This window comes from Macaca fascicularis, chromosome 4, assembly GCF_037993035.2.
Source record: "Macaca fascicularis isolate 582-1 chromosome 4, T2T-MFA8v1.1".
In the NCBI taxonomy this organism is placed as follows: Eukaryota; Metazoa; Chordata; class Mammalia; order Primates; family Cercopithecidae; genus Macaca; species Macaca fascicularis.
The window spans coordinates 42,838,411-42,855,000 of NC_088378.1; the positions used below are offsets into that span (position 1 = coordinate 42,838,411).

At 41.8% G+C, this 16,590-nt stretch overlaps 1 protein-coding gene and 1 long non-coding RNA gene across 9 annotated transcripts in view; one reads left to right on the forward strand and one right to left on the reverse strand.

The window, feature by feature from the left end:
- Nucleotides 1-7: 7 nt before the first annotated feature.
- On the reverse strand, nucleotides 8-2,628 carry LOC141410060 (uncharacterized). The gene is made up of 2 exons (XR_012433492.1): nucleotides 2,401-2,628; nucleotides 8-499 (listed from the first exon to the last, which is right to left on the reverse strand). It is a non-coding gene; the product is annotated as an uncharacterized lncRNA (long non-coding RNA).
- The window catches only part of ECT2L (epithelial cell transforming 2 like), a 111,705-nt gene continuing 97,185 nt past the window's right edge, over nucleotides 2,071-16,590 (forward strand). For all 8 annotated transcript variants that reach the window (XR_012433488.1, XM_005551975.5, XM_005551976.5 and 5 more), the window contains exon 1: nucleotides 2,071-2,143. The gene's annotated coding sequence lies outside the window, so the exon portion shown is untranslated. The remainder of the gene's footprint in view (nucleotides 2,144-16,590) is intronic.

Here is a 16,590-nt window from a genome sequence, read left to right on the forward strand (position 1 = left end):
TTCATCACCTTTTAAAAACAGCTTTATTGAAACAATAATTCATGTCATAAAATATACCCCTTTAAAGTGTACAATTCAGTGATTGTTAGTAGATTCATAGAGTTATATACCTATCACTGTGATCTATCTAATTCTAGAACATTTTCATCACCCTAAAAAGAATCCCATTAACAGTCACTCCTTGTCCCCCAAGCCCCTCAGCCTTTGGCAGCCACTAACCTCCTTTCCAGCTCTCTGGATTTTCTATTCTAAACATTTTATATAAATGGAATCATACAATACGTGGCCTTTTGTGACTGGTTTCATTTACTTAGCATGATGCTTTCAAGGATTTAAGCTTCATCCATGTGATTGCATGTAGTTCACTTCTTTTTTTGGCTGAATCATACTCCATGGTATGGATAGAACACATTTTGCTTATTTATAGCTCGGTTACCTTTGTGTTGCAGAAGATGCTCATGCTTCTGTCTCCTTGTTTCCAGGCCACAGAAATAAGCACCTAATTGGGGGAGGGGAGGAGACAGACTTAATATTTTTCAAATTTTGATTTTAATAATTTTTGGCTTTCTGAATTCAGAGTATTTTGATCAGTTTATTTAATTGGTCTTTTTAATACCCCTTTTAAAAATTACAGCGTCACGGAGGAAACTTCATTTGGGTTGTGAGAATAGGGATTTAATGGGGAAAAAGTAGTCCTCTACGGTCTGACAGGGCGAAAGGATACTTTGTCATGTGCAATTTTTCTTGGATTGGTCCTGAGATAGAGTAAAGCAAAAAGCTGGTTCCTGTGGGTTGTGACAGAGCAGTGGATTGACCTTGTTTATTCACTTGGTTCATTTGCCCTTTGTGTCACAGGGCCCCAGATGGGTCCCAGGTAGTGAAATATTAGCTTATCTAATTTGTATCCTTTCACACTCCTTAAACACATATCCAAGGCAACAGGAAAAAATGCGGTGCCTGTATTAGAATAAAATTTAGGGCCTGGTTTGGGGACAGGCACCAGTACTTTCAGCTATTCTGGCGGCTGAGGCAGGAGGATTGCTTGAGCCTGGGAGTTCTAGGCTATAGTGCATGATGATGATTTTACTGGCATACAGATGAAAAAGAAAAATATATTTGAAATAAAAATAAAAATATAGTGCACAATGATGTTGCTATGCTGCCTAGGCTATAGTGCACTCCAGCCTAGGCAGCATAGCAAGATCCCATCTCTCATAAGAAACTTAACTAGAATGAAATTTTTTTTATTACATAGATGTTGCTTATTCATTGTAGAAAAAATCGAATTACAGATGATTTTTAAAACTACCAGAGCAAACCATTTAACCTATTTGTGTACATACTCCCAGATTTCTTAAACATGTTGCAAAAAAAAATAGATCGTACCATTCTGGTGGTTTTCTAAGCTGCTTTTTATACGTAATGTATTGTGAGCATCTTTTCATGGCCATAACTATTACATACAAAAGAAAAAAAAAACAGGCTTCACAATAAATACTTAAAAGACATTTTGACCAGAAACTAATGAGGAAGGGTTTTTTGGTTTTGTTTTTGCGATTTTGTTTTTGTACCTCCTGTATAATGCTGAACTTAGTAATTCTGCAGTAAATATTAACATTTTCTGAGAATCTGCTGAAGATGAACATAACAAAAAAAAAGAAACTCCACTTTCCTCATCACACAGCCTTAATTAACATCGCTGGCTTTGTTTGAGATCAAGCAAACATTGGCTTCAGTGTCCGAGTCTCTTCTTGGGGTCCCACGGCCTTGGGTCTAGCACCTCTGCTGGACACCTCGTAGGGCTTCCGAGACGTGCCGCGACCCACGGGACCCCACGAAAGCTTTTTCCCACGGCAAGCTCCCTGGGGACGGGGAAAGGAGCCGGGACCCGAACCTAGCTGGCCTTGCGCTGCGACTGCGGAGAGAAGGGCGGGCGGCTCTGCACACTGCAGCTGGGGAGGTCCAGGTCGGCCGCTGGGGCGGGGTGGCGGCTCAGTGTTGTTGGGTCCCTATGGAGATGACCCTGTCCCTGCCCCACCCCTCTCCAGAGCTGCGGGCCGGAGAGGGCGCACTCCATTTTCACTGCACGGTTTCAAGAGGACACAGCCGCCACCGTGCCGGGCCTCATGGCCACTTCCCAGAGGTAAAGCCCGTGGCTTCTGAGCCGCTCCTCTTTTTCTTGGGGCCGCCCGGGGCACATCGCCTGGGCCGGCTTAGTTTCCCAGTGCAGCCGCCCAGGAAGACCCTAAGCAGCGCTGAGGGGCGCAGGGCCCTCCCTCCGGGACCCTGGAGTCCCTTAGCAGCTTTGGAATTAACCAAGACTCTCAGGAGGCTCTGGGGAGGAACAAAATCCGCGCGTAGGGTAGGGTTTGCATGGGTCCATCGCAAATAAACTCTTACCTCCTCCAGAGAACTGATTTGGGATCGAAGTAAAGTTCTTGAGCACTTTGGAAAACGCTGATTTTCATAGGCCTTCTTCCTTCTGACAGTTCTTGCCCCCTTTCCTCCTATGGGGTCCAAAAATGTAGGCAGTAGGGTGGGGGCTGGGTTGGGGGAATAAAGGAGAAATACAAAAAATCTACTGTGAATACAGGTCGTGGTTATAAGGATAGCTCTCAGAGTTAATATGCTAAGATTTGACGAACAGGACAAATAAAACAGTGGTACTTTAAAATATTTACCGATTTAAAAATACCGATGCTGTGCTTATTAATAAACTTTGCATATGTATCAGAACAGAATATCCTGACATCATCAGAATTAAAGTTCACTGCAACCCATGCAATTGTATGCAAGCCCGCTACAGTCTGTTCTGCAGGAACTGACATTTGTGCTCCACAGAAACCTCAAAAATCATGCTCTAAAAACAATTATTTCAGTGGGAGGAAGAAGGGTTAAGGACTTGGAAGTTTTATAGCAACAGTTGCATCTTGTTTGTTACAGCGTGCTTTAATTTTATAGCTTTAAACTTATAAATCAGTGAGCACATCTACCATTTCAAAATACCAGCACAAGTATGGTATTTTCTGTCACCACCTGTACTATCAATAGCCCAAGTTTCCTCAAAACATGCCATTATTTTCATTATTCATTGCTTAGTGTGTACTTAATAAAAATTATATACTGGCATGTATCTTTACATGCCCTAAATGTGGAACATTTAACTCAACTGGAATTGTCTTTCATTTCTGCTTTTTCACCAATCACACTTTTCTTCTACTCCCGTTTTTTTTGTGCAATCTTTAGAACCAGATAACCTTTTTGGAGGCATATTTAAGGAAGTAAATTTTTGATAATCAAATAAAGGAATCATTGCACAATTTGTATGTGTGAATTGCAGAAGTACGCGAATGTAGGTACATACCTCTGCCAAGGAGCAATGTTTTAATTTCTAAGCCGCTCTGTCTACTGTAGTGGAGAAGGACCAGACTAACTTGCATTTCTCCACCTGTGTAACGAATCACCTGTGGAAACACAGTTAATTGACATCATGTGTGATCCCAGTGAGGATTTAGCTCTCTATATGGGCTGGCAATTGTTCAGCCGTTTCATCTTTTAATTGGGCTTTGATTTTTCTGAGAGGGGAAAAAAAAAACAACAAAATCTCTCTTTTCTCTTTACTCTCACACACTCCATACTGCCCTTCACCTCGTGTCACCAAAATGTGTGGGAATTTCTTCCCACCGACAACTAATTCTCCAGTGGCCACCAACTCTATGTCCTATAATTTAACCCAGCTCTGTCACTGTTTACCTGGAGTTAGTGTCACATCCCACAGGTTAAGGGCTCAGTCCCAAAAGACTGTCCCCCACTTCAAATGCCAATCACAAGTCCCAGGTTGTGACTATATGTTGTTTATGATTAACCAACCAGTTACAAATCTGGGTTCCCACAAGCCCCTCCTCCGGTTTGATTACTTTGCTAGAGTGACTCACGGAATTCAAGGAAACACTTTACTTACTTATGTTTGCCCATTTACTATAGAGGATATTACAAAGGACACAGATGAATAGCCAGATGGAAGAGATGCCCAGAGAAAGGTATGTGGGCAAGGGTGTGGAACTTCCATGCCTTCTCAGCCCCTCCATATGTTCAGCTATCTCAAACATCCCTGAATCTTGATTTTAATGGAGGATTCATTCATAGGCACAATTGATGATATCATTGGCCATTTGGTCATCACTCAACTTGAGCCCTTTTCTCCTCCCCAGAGGTCACAGGATGGAGCTGAAAGTTCCAGCTGCATAATCACATGGTTGGTTTCCCTGGTAACCAGCCCTCATCCTAAAGCTATCTAGGGGTTCACCAAGATTCACTTCATCTGAACAAAAGATGTTCCTATCACCCAGGAAATTCCAAGGGATTTTGGAGCTCTGTGTCAGGAACTGGGGTCAAAAACCAAATATTAGAACAAAAGATTATCCTAGCATCCATATCGACAAGAGTTTTAGGAGCTCTATGTCAGGAACCAGGGACGAAGACCAATATATATATTTTTTATTATTCTACCATATCACAGGTTGTCACACAAAAAGCCCCATCCTTCTTTTGACTAAGCATAGAAGTGCCAATGTCAATTTCTGAGTTCCTCATCAATATACCTGTTGTAAAGGATAGTCAGCCACGACATAGAAATGTATTTCCAAATACATCCGTAGCAGTTGTTAAAGCAAACTAAATATGGCCTGAGATGGACTCTGTACTTTTATATTTGAATCCTTGTGGATGAATTGCCACCTAATTTAATAGGTAGACAGGAATGAAAACCTAACTTAGGAGTACGTGCTTGTAACAATCGCTGAGTCTTGGCCAATCCCAGGAGCCATACTTCAACCACTCATACACGGCTGAGTGTTCAAACTGTGTTCAAATAAGGCAACTGCTGAGCTATAGCCAATCCAGCTGTTCCTGTACCTCATTTCTGATTTCTGTATATCACTTCACTTTTTTGTCTATAAATTTGTTCTGACCGCAAGGCACCGCTGGAGTCTCTCTGAATCTGCTGTGATTCTGGGAGCTGCCTGATTCGCGAATCGTTCATTGCTCAATTAAACACCTTTAAATTTAATTCAGCTGAAGTTTTTCTTTTAATACCATTTTATATTCAAGTTAAACTTACACTTCAGAACAAAAATCTAGTATAATTTTGAAACTTGATAGCCAATTACCACCTGTGTAACCTTGGATGATTTTCTGATTTTCTTTTATTTTTCCTGAGTCAGGGTCTCACTGTATTGCCCAGGCTGGAGTGCAGTGGCACAATCTTGGACCTTGGTTCACTGTAACCTCTGCCTCCTGGGTTCAAGCAGTCCTCCCACTCCAGCCTCCCAACTAGCTAGGACTACAGGCGAATGCCACCACACCTGGTTAATTTTTGTAGAGATGGGGCTTTGCCATATTGGCCAGGCTGATCTGGAACTCCTGAGCTCAAACAATCCACCCACTTTGGCCTCCCAGAATGCCTGGATTACAAGTGTGAGCCACTGCATGCCGACTGGATGATTTTCTCTACCATGTTCTTCTCTTCTATAATCTAACTCCCAGTGTGAATCTGAGGATTCAATGAGCCAGTGTACGGGGGAAGAGATTTTCTAGTGCTGTGCCAGTCAGTGTAGACACTCAAACAAAAATTAAGATGTTAAATACAATATTTACTACACATCCCCCTCCTCATTTTGATCTTGTTACTTAGCACGTTTGTTGGATCCAGTTACAAATGAGGAAAGACACAGATTGGGGTCTTCTGTTGTATTCCCTTCTTGCAACAGACTTTAGAATCATTTAGGCCCTTGCTTTACAGAGTGACGTAACAAAGGGGCCTCCAGTTTTGCATCACCCACACTGGAGTTTCAATTCGAAGTCAAAAGCTGGGCTGTGAGATGGCAGCCACAACATTCACTTTTCCAGTAGAGACATGCCACTTTGTAGAAGAAAAAGATCATTCTTAAATGATCAAGGAGGCCGGGTGCAGTGGCTCACGCCTGTGATCCCTTGGAGGCCGAGGCAGGCAGATCATGAGGTCAGGAGATCGAGACCATCCTGGCTAACACAGTGAAACCCCGTCTCTACTAAAAATACAAAAAATTAGCCAGGCGTGGTGGTGGGTCCCTGTAATCCCATCTACTTGGGAGGCTGAGGCAGGAGAATGGTGTGAACCCGGGAGGCGGAACTTGCAGTGAGCCGAGATCACGCCACTGCACTCCAACCTGGGTGACAGAGCGAGACTCTTGTCTCAAAAAAAAAAAAAAAAAAAAATCAAGAAAGAACTTCATGGCACAGTATTTTCACTTCTGTAGAAAAGACACACAAAAAGGATGAAAAAATGGTTGAGAGTTTGGTTTTATACACTAAGGTTTTGAACCTCCCTTGTATATAGAAGATACTGGTGACTGCTGTATTGTAAACAGAATGCACAATAAGTATTCTTGCCCCAGAATGAATTCTCACCTCAAATGAGTCCCTTAAAATGCTTCCATTTTTTCTAATTTGCTGATGTCATGGAAGAATAATCTGTCAAATCTATATTTAATTCAATTCTGAGCTTATTTTACCATATGACTTGTTAAACATAATGATGGAAATTGCTAGTAAGATCACAGACTTGATAAATTGTCACAGTTGTGACACAGTTGTCAAATCCTAATAGTGAAGGAATTTGTTTTTTTCTTACTAATAACTTGCTTTTTTATCCCCTGAATTTGGAAAATTAGCAGATGCATGTCTCTGTTTCTGCTGCTATAATAAAACCTGAGACTGGGTAATTTATAAGCAATAGGAATGTATTTCTCACAGTTCTGGAGGCTGCTAAATCCAAGGTCAAGGTGCTGTCAGGTCTGGTTGGCTGGTGAGGGCTGCTCTCTGCTTCCAAGAGGATGCCTTGTTGTTGCATTCTCCGCAGGGGAGGAATGTCTGCCCTCACATGGCAGAAGGTGGAAGGGCAAGTGAGGTGAACGCTGTGTGAAGCCTTATAAGGATCTGAATTCCAGCTCACAAGGGAAGGAGCCCTCATGACCTAGCTCGTAAAGGCCCACCCTTTTAATGTCATTACATTGGCCATTAAGGTTCAAAACCTGATATTTGGAGGTGACACATTCAAACCATAGCAGTTATGGTTTGAACTGCAATTATAGAACAATTATCCATTTATTCTTTCAGCAAATACTTGCCAAATACCTATTCTATGGCAGACACTATGGGGAGGAAGCTTCTAAAATGGCTCCCAATGACCTCAGCTTCCTGGTCTTTATGCCTTATGTGAATCCCCTTCCCTTAGATGTGGGCTAGATGCCTATAATGCAGGAGTTGACAAACTTTTTCAGTAAAGGCCCAGATAATAAATATTTTTTGCTTTCTGAGGCATATGGTCTTTCTCCCGATTACTTAATTTCATTGTAGCCAAAAAGGCAGCCACAGAGGCCAGGTGTGGTGGCTCACATCTGTAATCCCAGCACTTTGGGAAGCTGAAGTGGGCAGACTGCCTGAGGTCAGGAGTTTGAGACCAGTCTGGCCAACATGGTGAAACCCTGTCTCTACTAAAAATACAAAAAACATTAGCCAGGCACGGTGGCAGGCACCTGTAATCCTAGCTACTCAGGAGGCTGAGGCAGGGGAATTGCTTGAACCAGGGAGGTGGAGGTTGCAGTGAGCCAAGATATGCCACTGCACTCCAGCCTGGGTGACAGAGCGAGACTCCGTCTTAAAAAAGAAAAAAAAAAGTTATCCAGTAAGTAGATGAAGAAAAATACTGAATAAATATGGAAACAATAAGAAAACAAGAGACTCATAAGTGAAATTTACTAAAGAAAAGCAACCACAGACAATACATAAATAAATGAGATTGTCTGTATCCCAGTTACACTTTATAAAATCTGGTGGTGGGCCAGATGTGGACTGCTGACTGTGGTTGCTAAACCCCTGTTCTGATGAATCAAAAAGTGATGGTGTGTTACTTGTCACTTCTGAGGTTACGCCACGCAAGGGCTCTGGCTTCCATCTTGCCTGCCCGCTCTTACTCTCTTGCTCGCTCACTTGGGTGGAAGTGAGCTGCCATTTTGTGAGCTAAACTATAAAGAGGCCCACATGGGAGGGGAGCCTCTGGCCAACAACCAGCGAATAACTGAGTCTCTCATTCCAGCAGTTTAGGAGGAACTGTATCCCACCAACAACCACTTATGTGAGCTTGGAAGTTAATTCTTCCCCAGTCCAGCTGTGGCATCCTCAGCTGACAATTGGATGGTGAGAGACCCTAAGCTGGGGGACCCAGCTAAACTATGTCTACACTCATCACTCATGGAAACCGTGAGATAATAAGTGTTTGTTATTTTAAGCCACCGAGTTTTGGGACAATTTGTTATGCAGCATTAAATAAACAGTATGATAACCCCATTAGATAATCAATACACACTATGATAGTCTCCATATAACAATGAACAAAGGAAAATGCTGGATATTATTTTCCCCTCTTGGAGATTCAGTGTGAACATTAAGCATATTAAAACATCCAAAACGCCGGGCGTGGTGGCTCAAGCCTGTAATCCCAGCACTTTGGGAGGCCGAGACGGGCGGATCACGAGGTCAGGAGATCGAGACCATCCTGGCTAATATGGTGAAACCCCGTCTCTACTAAAAAATACAAAAAACTAGCCGGGCGAGGTGGTGGGCGCCTGTAGTCCCAGCTACTCGGGAGGCTGAGGCAGGAGAATGGCGTAAACCCGGGAGGCGGAGCTTGCAGTGAGCTGAGATCCGGCCACTGCACTCCAGCCTGGGCGACAAAGCGAGACTCCGTCTCAAAAAAAAATAAAATAAAATAAAAATAAAACATCCAAAACATCCTACAAAAAAGAAATAAGTTTAATATCTCAATCATTTAATCACAGATCCTGTTTTCTGGGGAAATAGTTATTAATATCTTATGGCACTACTATTTGGAGCAATGTAAAATGCTAGAATAAGAAAAGAAATTATTCCATTAAAGAAGTAGTAATTGTCAGCCTGCCATTTCTCCCTGGGTTGACTAGCTAGTCAACAAAATTAGTATCTTCACATAATCAAAATAATCTGAGGCAGGCAGTGCACGGTGGCTCACACCTGTAATCCCAGCACTTTGGGAGGCCGAGGTGGGCGGATCACTCGAGGCCAGGAGCTGGAGACCAGCCTGGCCAACATGGTGAAACCCCATCTCTACTGAAAATACAAAAATTAGCCAGGCATGGTGGTGTGCATCTGTAATCCCAGCTACTCAGGAAGCTGAGGCAGGAAAATCGCTTGAACCCAGAAGGCGGACCTTACAGTGAGGCGAGATTGTACCACTGTACTCCAGCCTGGGCAACACAGAGAGACTCTGTCTCAAAATAAATAAATAAATAAATAATAATGATAATAATCCTGAGCCAGGAGCAGTTGGTCATGCCTGTAGCCCCAGCTACCCGGGAGGCTGAGGCCAGAGAATCCCTTGAGGCAGAAATTTGAGGCTGCAGTAAGCCATGATTGTGCCAAAGCACTCCAGTCTAAACAATACAGTGAAATCCCAACTGTAAAAAAACTAAAGGAAAGAGAAAAAGAAAATAATCCTGTCCAAAGTTGTACATATATGCATGTACACACACACACACAATATACTATACTATGCTCACATATTTAAGCCCACCAGCAGAGACAGCGACTATTCTTTCTGTAATGTTCAGCTCATTATATAACTCAGTAATCCCTTAACACAGAATGTAATAACAATTTTGAGAACTTGCTAAATAAAAATCCCATATGTTGGCTCTTGGAAGGATTTCATGTAACAACAGCTGGGCATCTTATGAAACTAAGAATTTGTTTTCATTTAGTGTTGATTCAGAAGGAGGTATTTAATTTCCCACATTGCCAAGAGGTTTTTATCTGAACAACACATTATAATATAGTTTACCAAGACACATCACTGTCTTGCTTTACACATGAGGAAACTGAGGCCCAAATAGTAAATCACTTGTAAAGCCTTAATTTTGGGGAATCAGAGCAGAGATCCAAATCTAGTGCTCTCTCTGCCATGCTGCTCATCTGTAACATTTCTAAAATTGTTCCTAATATGATGCCTGCCTAATATATTCATTGAAAAAAATGTGCTTCTTTTCATGAAATGTAATAAGAGCAGAGGCACTGCAAATGTCTTATTCTAGAATTATTTTGACTCTTCAATAAAGTTTCTTCAGCTACACCAAGCCACGTTGTACTCTCTCTTCTTGGAATTTATAGCAACAGAGGGTTGCTTAGAAACTTAGAAGTTTGTGATGCTTGAATCCCAGCTAGAAAATCACTGACAAGTGGTTGTCCACCTTGAGTTTTACCAACTCCAGTAATGGACATAATCTCTGGAGACAGCTAGAGCTGTGGAGTGATTTTCTTCCCACTTAGATTGAGCCGAAATCTTCTTCTCTGACATCATCCACTGTTCCTAATTTTGTCTTCTGTCATCCAGTATCCCAGCCCAGGCTTATTTACATGGCAGCTGGATTCCAAGAATGCAAAAATAGAAGCTGCAAGTCTTCTTAAGGTCCATGCCCAGAAGTCACACATCATCACTTCCACAATATCCATTGGTTAAAAGAAGCCAGTGCTAGTGCAGATTGATTCAAGGAGAGGGAGAAGAATAGACTCCACCTTTTGATAGAGAACTGGTATGTGGGTACAGGGATGGGAGCAATTGTTCCTGGCCATGGGCACAGACAATATACCATGTTCCTCCTTCTGGCCACAATTCTTACTTGCAGCACACAAAATATATTTATTTCACACCAAGAAACCACCATAGTGTCTTCCAATTATGGTATGAAGCTTGAAGCCCAGTCTCTTGTGATCTCCATCAGGTCCAGTTGCAAATGAGGCTCCTTGTTCATCACTCCTCTCAATCTGGAGATCTGTGAGCTCAAAAGACACGTTATGTGTTTCCCTAGACACCCAGCTTAAAATGGTGGCTTAAAATGGTGGCTTAGACTTTTTATTTCAAAATTTCCTGATCCTTCTTATTTCAAGCTGGCCATGCTTTCATGAGAGCAAGCCTCTTGACAATTCTGTGGGCTTTGTATATATGTAATTGTAATTTATTCTATTAGACAAAAGCTATATCCACAAGTCTCTTTGAGATAGGTCCTTTTCTGCTTTGGGCTATGGATTGGGGTGCTATGGGACAAAGACTTTAAGATTCTTTAAAACTCTTTTATAGTTGACTCTTTTTTTTTTTTTTTTTTTTGAGACGGAGTCTCGCTCTGTCGCCCAGGCTGGAGTGCAGTGGCGCGATCTCGGCTCACTGCAAGCTCCGCCTCCCGGGTTCACGCCATTCTCCTGCCTCAGCCTCCCGAGTAGCTGGGACTACAGGCGCCCACAACCGCGCCCGGCTAATTTTTTGTATTTTTAGTAGAGACGGGGTTTCACCGTGGTCTCGATCTCCTGACCTTGTGATCCGCCCGCCTCGGCCTCCCAAAGTGCTGGGATTACAGGCGTGAGCCACCGCGCCCGGCTATAGTTGACTCTTGACCAATGTGGGAGTTAGAGGCACATATCCCCTGTGCAGCTGAAAATTCACGCTTTTTTTTTTTTTTTTTTTTGAGATGGAGCCACGCTCTGTCCCCCAGGCTAGAGTGCAGTGGTGAAATCTCAATTCACTGCCACCTCCACCTCGTGGGTTCAAGCGATTCTCCTGTCTTGGCCTCTCGAGTAGCTAGGATTACAGGTGCCCACCACCACGCCCAGCTAATTTTTATATTTTTAGTAGAGATGGGGTTTTGCCATGTTGGCCAGGCTGGTCTCAAACTCCTAACCTCAGGTGATCTGCCCACCTCAGCCTCCCAAAGTGCTGGGATTACAGTCGTGAGCCACTGCACCTGGCCATGCGTAACTTTTGACTCCCCCAAAACTTAACTAGTAATATCCTACTGTTGACTGGAAGCCTTACTGATAACGCAGCCGATTAACGTATAATGTATGTTATGCATATTATATACTGTATTCTCTCAATGAAGTAAACTAGAGAAAAGAAAATGTTATTAAGAAAGTCATAAGGAAGAGAGAATATATTCACTGTTCATTAAGTGGAAGTGGATCATCACAAAGGTCTTCATCCCCATCATCTTCATGTTGAGTAGGCTGAGGAGGAAGAGAGAGAAGAAGGGTTGGTCTTGCTGTCCCAGGGGTAATTTTTGCTTTCTTTTACCCTACTAATGGTTGTATTTTTTTTTAGAGACAGGGTTTTGCCATGTTGCCCAAGCTTGTCTCAAACTCCTGAGCTCAAGCAATTTGCCTGTCTGAGCCTCCCAAAGTGCTAGGATTATAGGCATGAGCCACCGGACCCGGCCTAGATGTTCTTTATCATTAAAATTTGCCCCAAGACTAAACAGATTTTTTAGGTTAATTCATATCTCTCACCTTGGACAGCTAAAGGAGCCAATCAGCACTTTCCACATCCTGCTCAGAATTTCTTTAGCCAGGTCTATAAATTCATTGACACATTTTCTATCCTCCACATTAGTGCAGGTAACAGTGTTACTAAACTTTCCACTGCTACATAATGCCAGTCATCTTCTGACTAGCCTTTCTCTACACTCCACTACACCATCTCCTTCACACCCTTTTAATTTTCACTTGCTTCCCAGTCCCAACGCCAGTATCATATGTTTTAAGTTATATTATAGCAATACTCTACTGCCAGGTACCAATTTTTTTTGTTATTGCTGGATATCAAACCATCCCAAAATTTAGTGGTTTCAAACAATAATCATTTATTATTTCTCATAGTTCTGAGGGTGAGCTGGGTCCACCTGGGCAGTTGTTCTATCACGTGTGTTACTGACTGGAGCCATCCTATCCCACTGCTCTGCAGTGCCATCCTTGTCATAGGTCAAGTGTCCATATGTATGTGGGTCTGTTTCTGGAATAATTGCTCTGTTCCATTGGTTTATTTGTTTATTCTTGCGCCAATATCTCATGCTGTTATTTACACTAGCTTTATAATAAGTCCTGATATCAAGTAGAGTAAGTCCAACCACTTTGTTCTTTTTAAAGTTGTCTTTGCTAGTCTTGACCCTTTGCATTTTCATACACATTTTATAATCAGTTTGTCACACACACACCCCCCATACTTGCTGGGTTTTCATGAGACTGTATTGAGTAATAGATTAATTTAGAAGAATCAATATCTTCACTGATGTATACTCTTCTTTAGGTCTTGAAAAATTTTGTCTGGATAAAATTTTTAGTATTCTATGTGGAATACTTGTCCCACCTTGATTTATATTGGATTTTGTTTTTGTTTTTGTTTTGGAGACAGGGTCTCATTCAGTTGCCCAGGCTGGAGTGCAGGGATAAGATAACAGCTCAGTAAAACTTCAACCTCCCAGGACTCAAGCGATCCTCCCATCTTAGCCTCCAGAGTAGGTGGGACTACAGGCATGCACCACCATTCCTGGCTAATTTTCTTTAAAAAATTGTGTAGACACATGGTCTTGCTATGTTGCACAGGCTAGTCTCAAACACTCAGACTCAAGCAATCCTCCTGCCTCTGCCTATATTGGATTTTTAAATGCTGTTATAAATGATATGTTGTTGCTTATTAAATGTTGTTAGCATACAGAAAAACAATTGATTTCTGTATGTAAGCCTAGTGTGCAGCAACCTTGCCAAGCTTGTGAATTTATCTGTAGATTCTTTAATATTTTCTACATATAATTATGAATAATTATGTTTGTAATACATAACGACAATTTAATTTTTTCCTTTCTCTTTTTTTTTTTGAGACAGTGTCTCACCTCATCACACAGGCTGGAGTGCAGTGGTGCAATCTCAATTCACTGCAACCTCTGCCTCCCAGGTTAAAGCAATTCTCCTGCCTCAGCCTCCCGAGTAGCTGGACTACAGGCATGCACCACCACGCCCAGCTACTTTTTGTATTTTTAGTAGAGACGGTGTTTTGCTATGTTGGCCAGGCTGGTCTCAAACTCCTGGCCTCAAGTGATCCACTGCCTTGGCCTCCCAAAGTGCTGGGATTACAGGCGTGAGCCACCGCGCCTGGCCTATTTTTTCCTTTTAAATGATTAAACATTTTATTTTATTTTATTTTATGGGTTTATCACATTGGAAAGACCCTCCAGAATAATGTTAAATAAAGACAGTGGTAGTGAACAGAAAGAAAGTTTTATCATTTTACCATTAGTGTCATGTCTGCTATAGGTTATTGTATTTGCCCTTATTCAGATTAGGAAATTCCCTTCTAGTCCTGGTTTGCTGAGATCTTTTTGTCATGAACGGGTATTGAGGTTTATCAGAAACACTTTTTGGGCCAGCTGGGGGGCTCATACCTGTAATCCCAGCACTTTGGGAGGCCAAGGCATGGTGGTACGTGCCTGTGGTCCCAGCTGAGGCTGAGGTGGGAGGCTTGCATGAGTCTGGGAGGTTAAGGCCGCAATGAGCTAAGATCAAGCTACTGCACTCCAGCCTGGGCAACAGAGCAAGACCCTTTCCAAACAAACAAAAAGAAAACTTTTTTTATATACTGAGATTATCATATAATCTTCTCTCTTTTTTTCTTTTGTTCATAATGAGAAGTACATTGATTTTGTAATGTCAAACAAAATTTACATAAATCCAACGTGCTGGTGATATATGATCTTTTTTATATACTACTGAGTTTGGTGTTCTAATTTTTGGTAGGATTTATGCATCTATATTTATGGTAATATGCTTGTAATACTTCTTTCTTGTAAAGTCCTTGGGTTTTGGTGTTAAGATTATATAAAGGTTATACCAACTTCATAAAAGAACTTGGGAATCATTCCCACTTTTTCTGTTCTCCGGAAGATTTTGTGTAACTGTAATTTCTTCCTTGAATGTTTGGTAGATACAGAAATTGGTTCCAGGAGTAGGATGTTGCCGTAACAACAGCAACACATTCTATATTATGTGGCATTCTAGTCTGACAGCATGAAATTGTTGTGGAAGACCTGAAAAGATGGCAATCCATGTGATGCAGTGGGAAAAAGTTGTAAAACTATAGCCTGGAATAGATTAAAGGGCATATTATATACTTAATAAGTTTGTACTGTATGCAAAGAGGTAGAAAATGAATGCTATTAGAATGAGTTTATTACTATAGGCCACATTTGCCAAAGTACTAGAAGAGATAGAGGAGCTCAGAAAATATTTGGCTGGTTTGCAAGCAGGAATATAAAAGAATTCAGAGACAGTCTCAGAACTCAGGGATTTGCACAGTTGGAAGGAATAACTGATTCACATCTTCAACTAGTAAAGAAAAAACTGAGAAGACCTTTGAGCAATAAATGATGCTGAAAACTATGCCTATTGGTAAGGACCAGTCAAAAGTATGGTTGTCACACCATTGTTAGGATCTCTGAATGGAACAAGGTGGTACCCAGCCAATACTTTGAGTTGGAAAAACATCTCAAGGAAGGAAGACGTAGGGTTTGGCTTTTTCTAAGGAAGCCTGATAGGCTCAAAATATCTACAGTGAGAGAGAGAGAAAAAAACATGTCTCTAAATAATTGTGGCACATAGCACTGCTTAGAATCAAATACATAATTTGGGATAATTTTGAGAAATTGACATTGTCAAGGGAATCACTGGCATGGTCTAAAAGAGAATGTGATTGTTGGAGACAAAATGATCACTGGGCCCCAGTCTTCTGTAGCTGCATTTCAGGATTGCTATGAATCCTTTCATATGTTATCCTTCTTTAAGAATGGGACTATCTATTGCAGTTATCCTTTCCTTGTTCTACCATGATATATATTATTTACAGAGGCAAGGACCAGATAACTTACCTTTTTAGTTCAAAGGTATTTAGATCAAAGGGTGCTATACCTGTATCTATAGAGAGACCCTTGTGAATCATTCTTAGCTCATGAGCTCTGTGCTAAAAATATTGATGAGATGGAACTTTGGGGTTGTTTTCCTTAAAAATGTGTGTTCTGCATATGGGAAAGGAAAGGAACTGACCCAAAGGGTAAACTATGATAGGCTGTATTACTATTCATGCTGTCATCTAATCCTCTCCCCTTGAGTGTGGCCTGGACCTGGTGACTTGCTTTTAACCAATAGTATATAGTGAAAGTGATGGGATATCCCTTCTGAGGTTAGGTTACAAAGAGACTGTGGCTTCTCTCTGGTGTGCCCTCTCTTGCTTTCTCATTTGTTCACTGTGATGGAAGCCTGCTACCATGGGAGATGCCCTATGGAGAGAACCATGTAGCAAGGAAGGCAAGGGAGGCCTCCAGCCAACAGCTGGTGAGCACTGCAGTCGTCAGTCCAACAGAACATGAGGAATGGAATCCTACCAACAACCACATGAATGAGCTTCAGGGCCTTCAGTGATACTGCAGTCCCTGCAAACACCTCGACTGTAGCCTTATAAGAGCCCTTGACACAGAGGTACTGGTTATGAACTGAAATGTATCCCCTTTCCCCACAAATTCATATGTTGAAGTCTTCACCCCAATCATTATTGTATTTGCAGATAGTGCCTATAAGGAATAAAGGTTAAACAAGGTCATGGGGCTTTAATCTGACAGGACTGATGTCCTTATAAGAAGAGACCAGGTG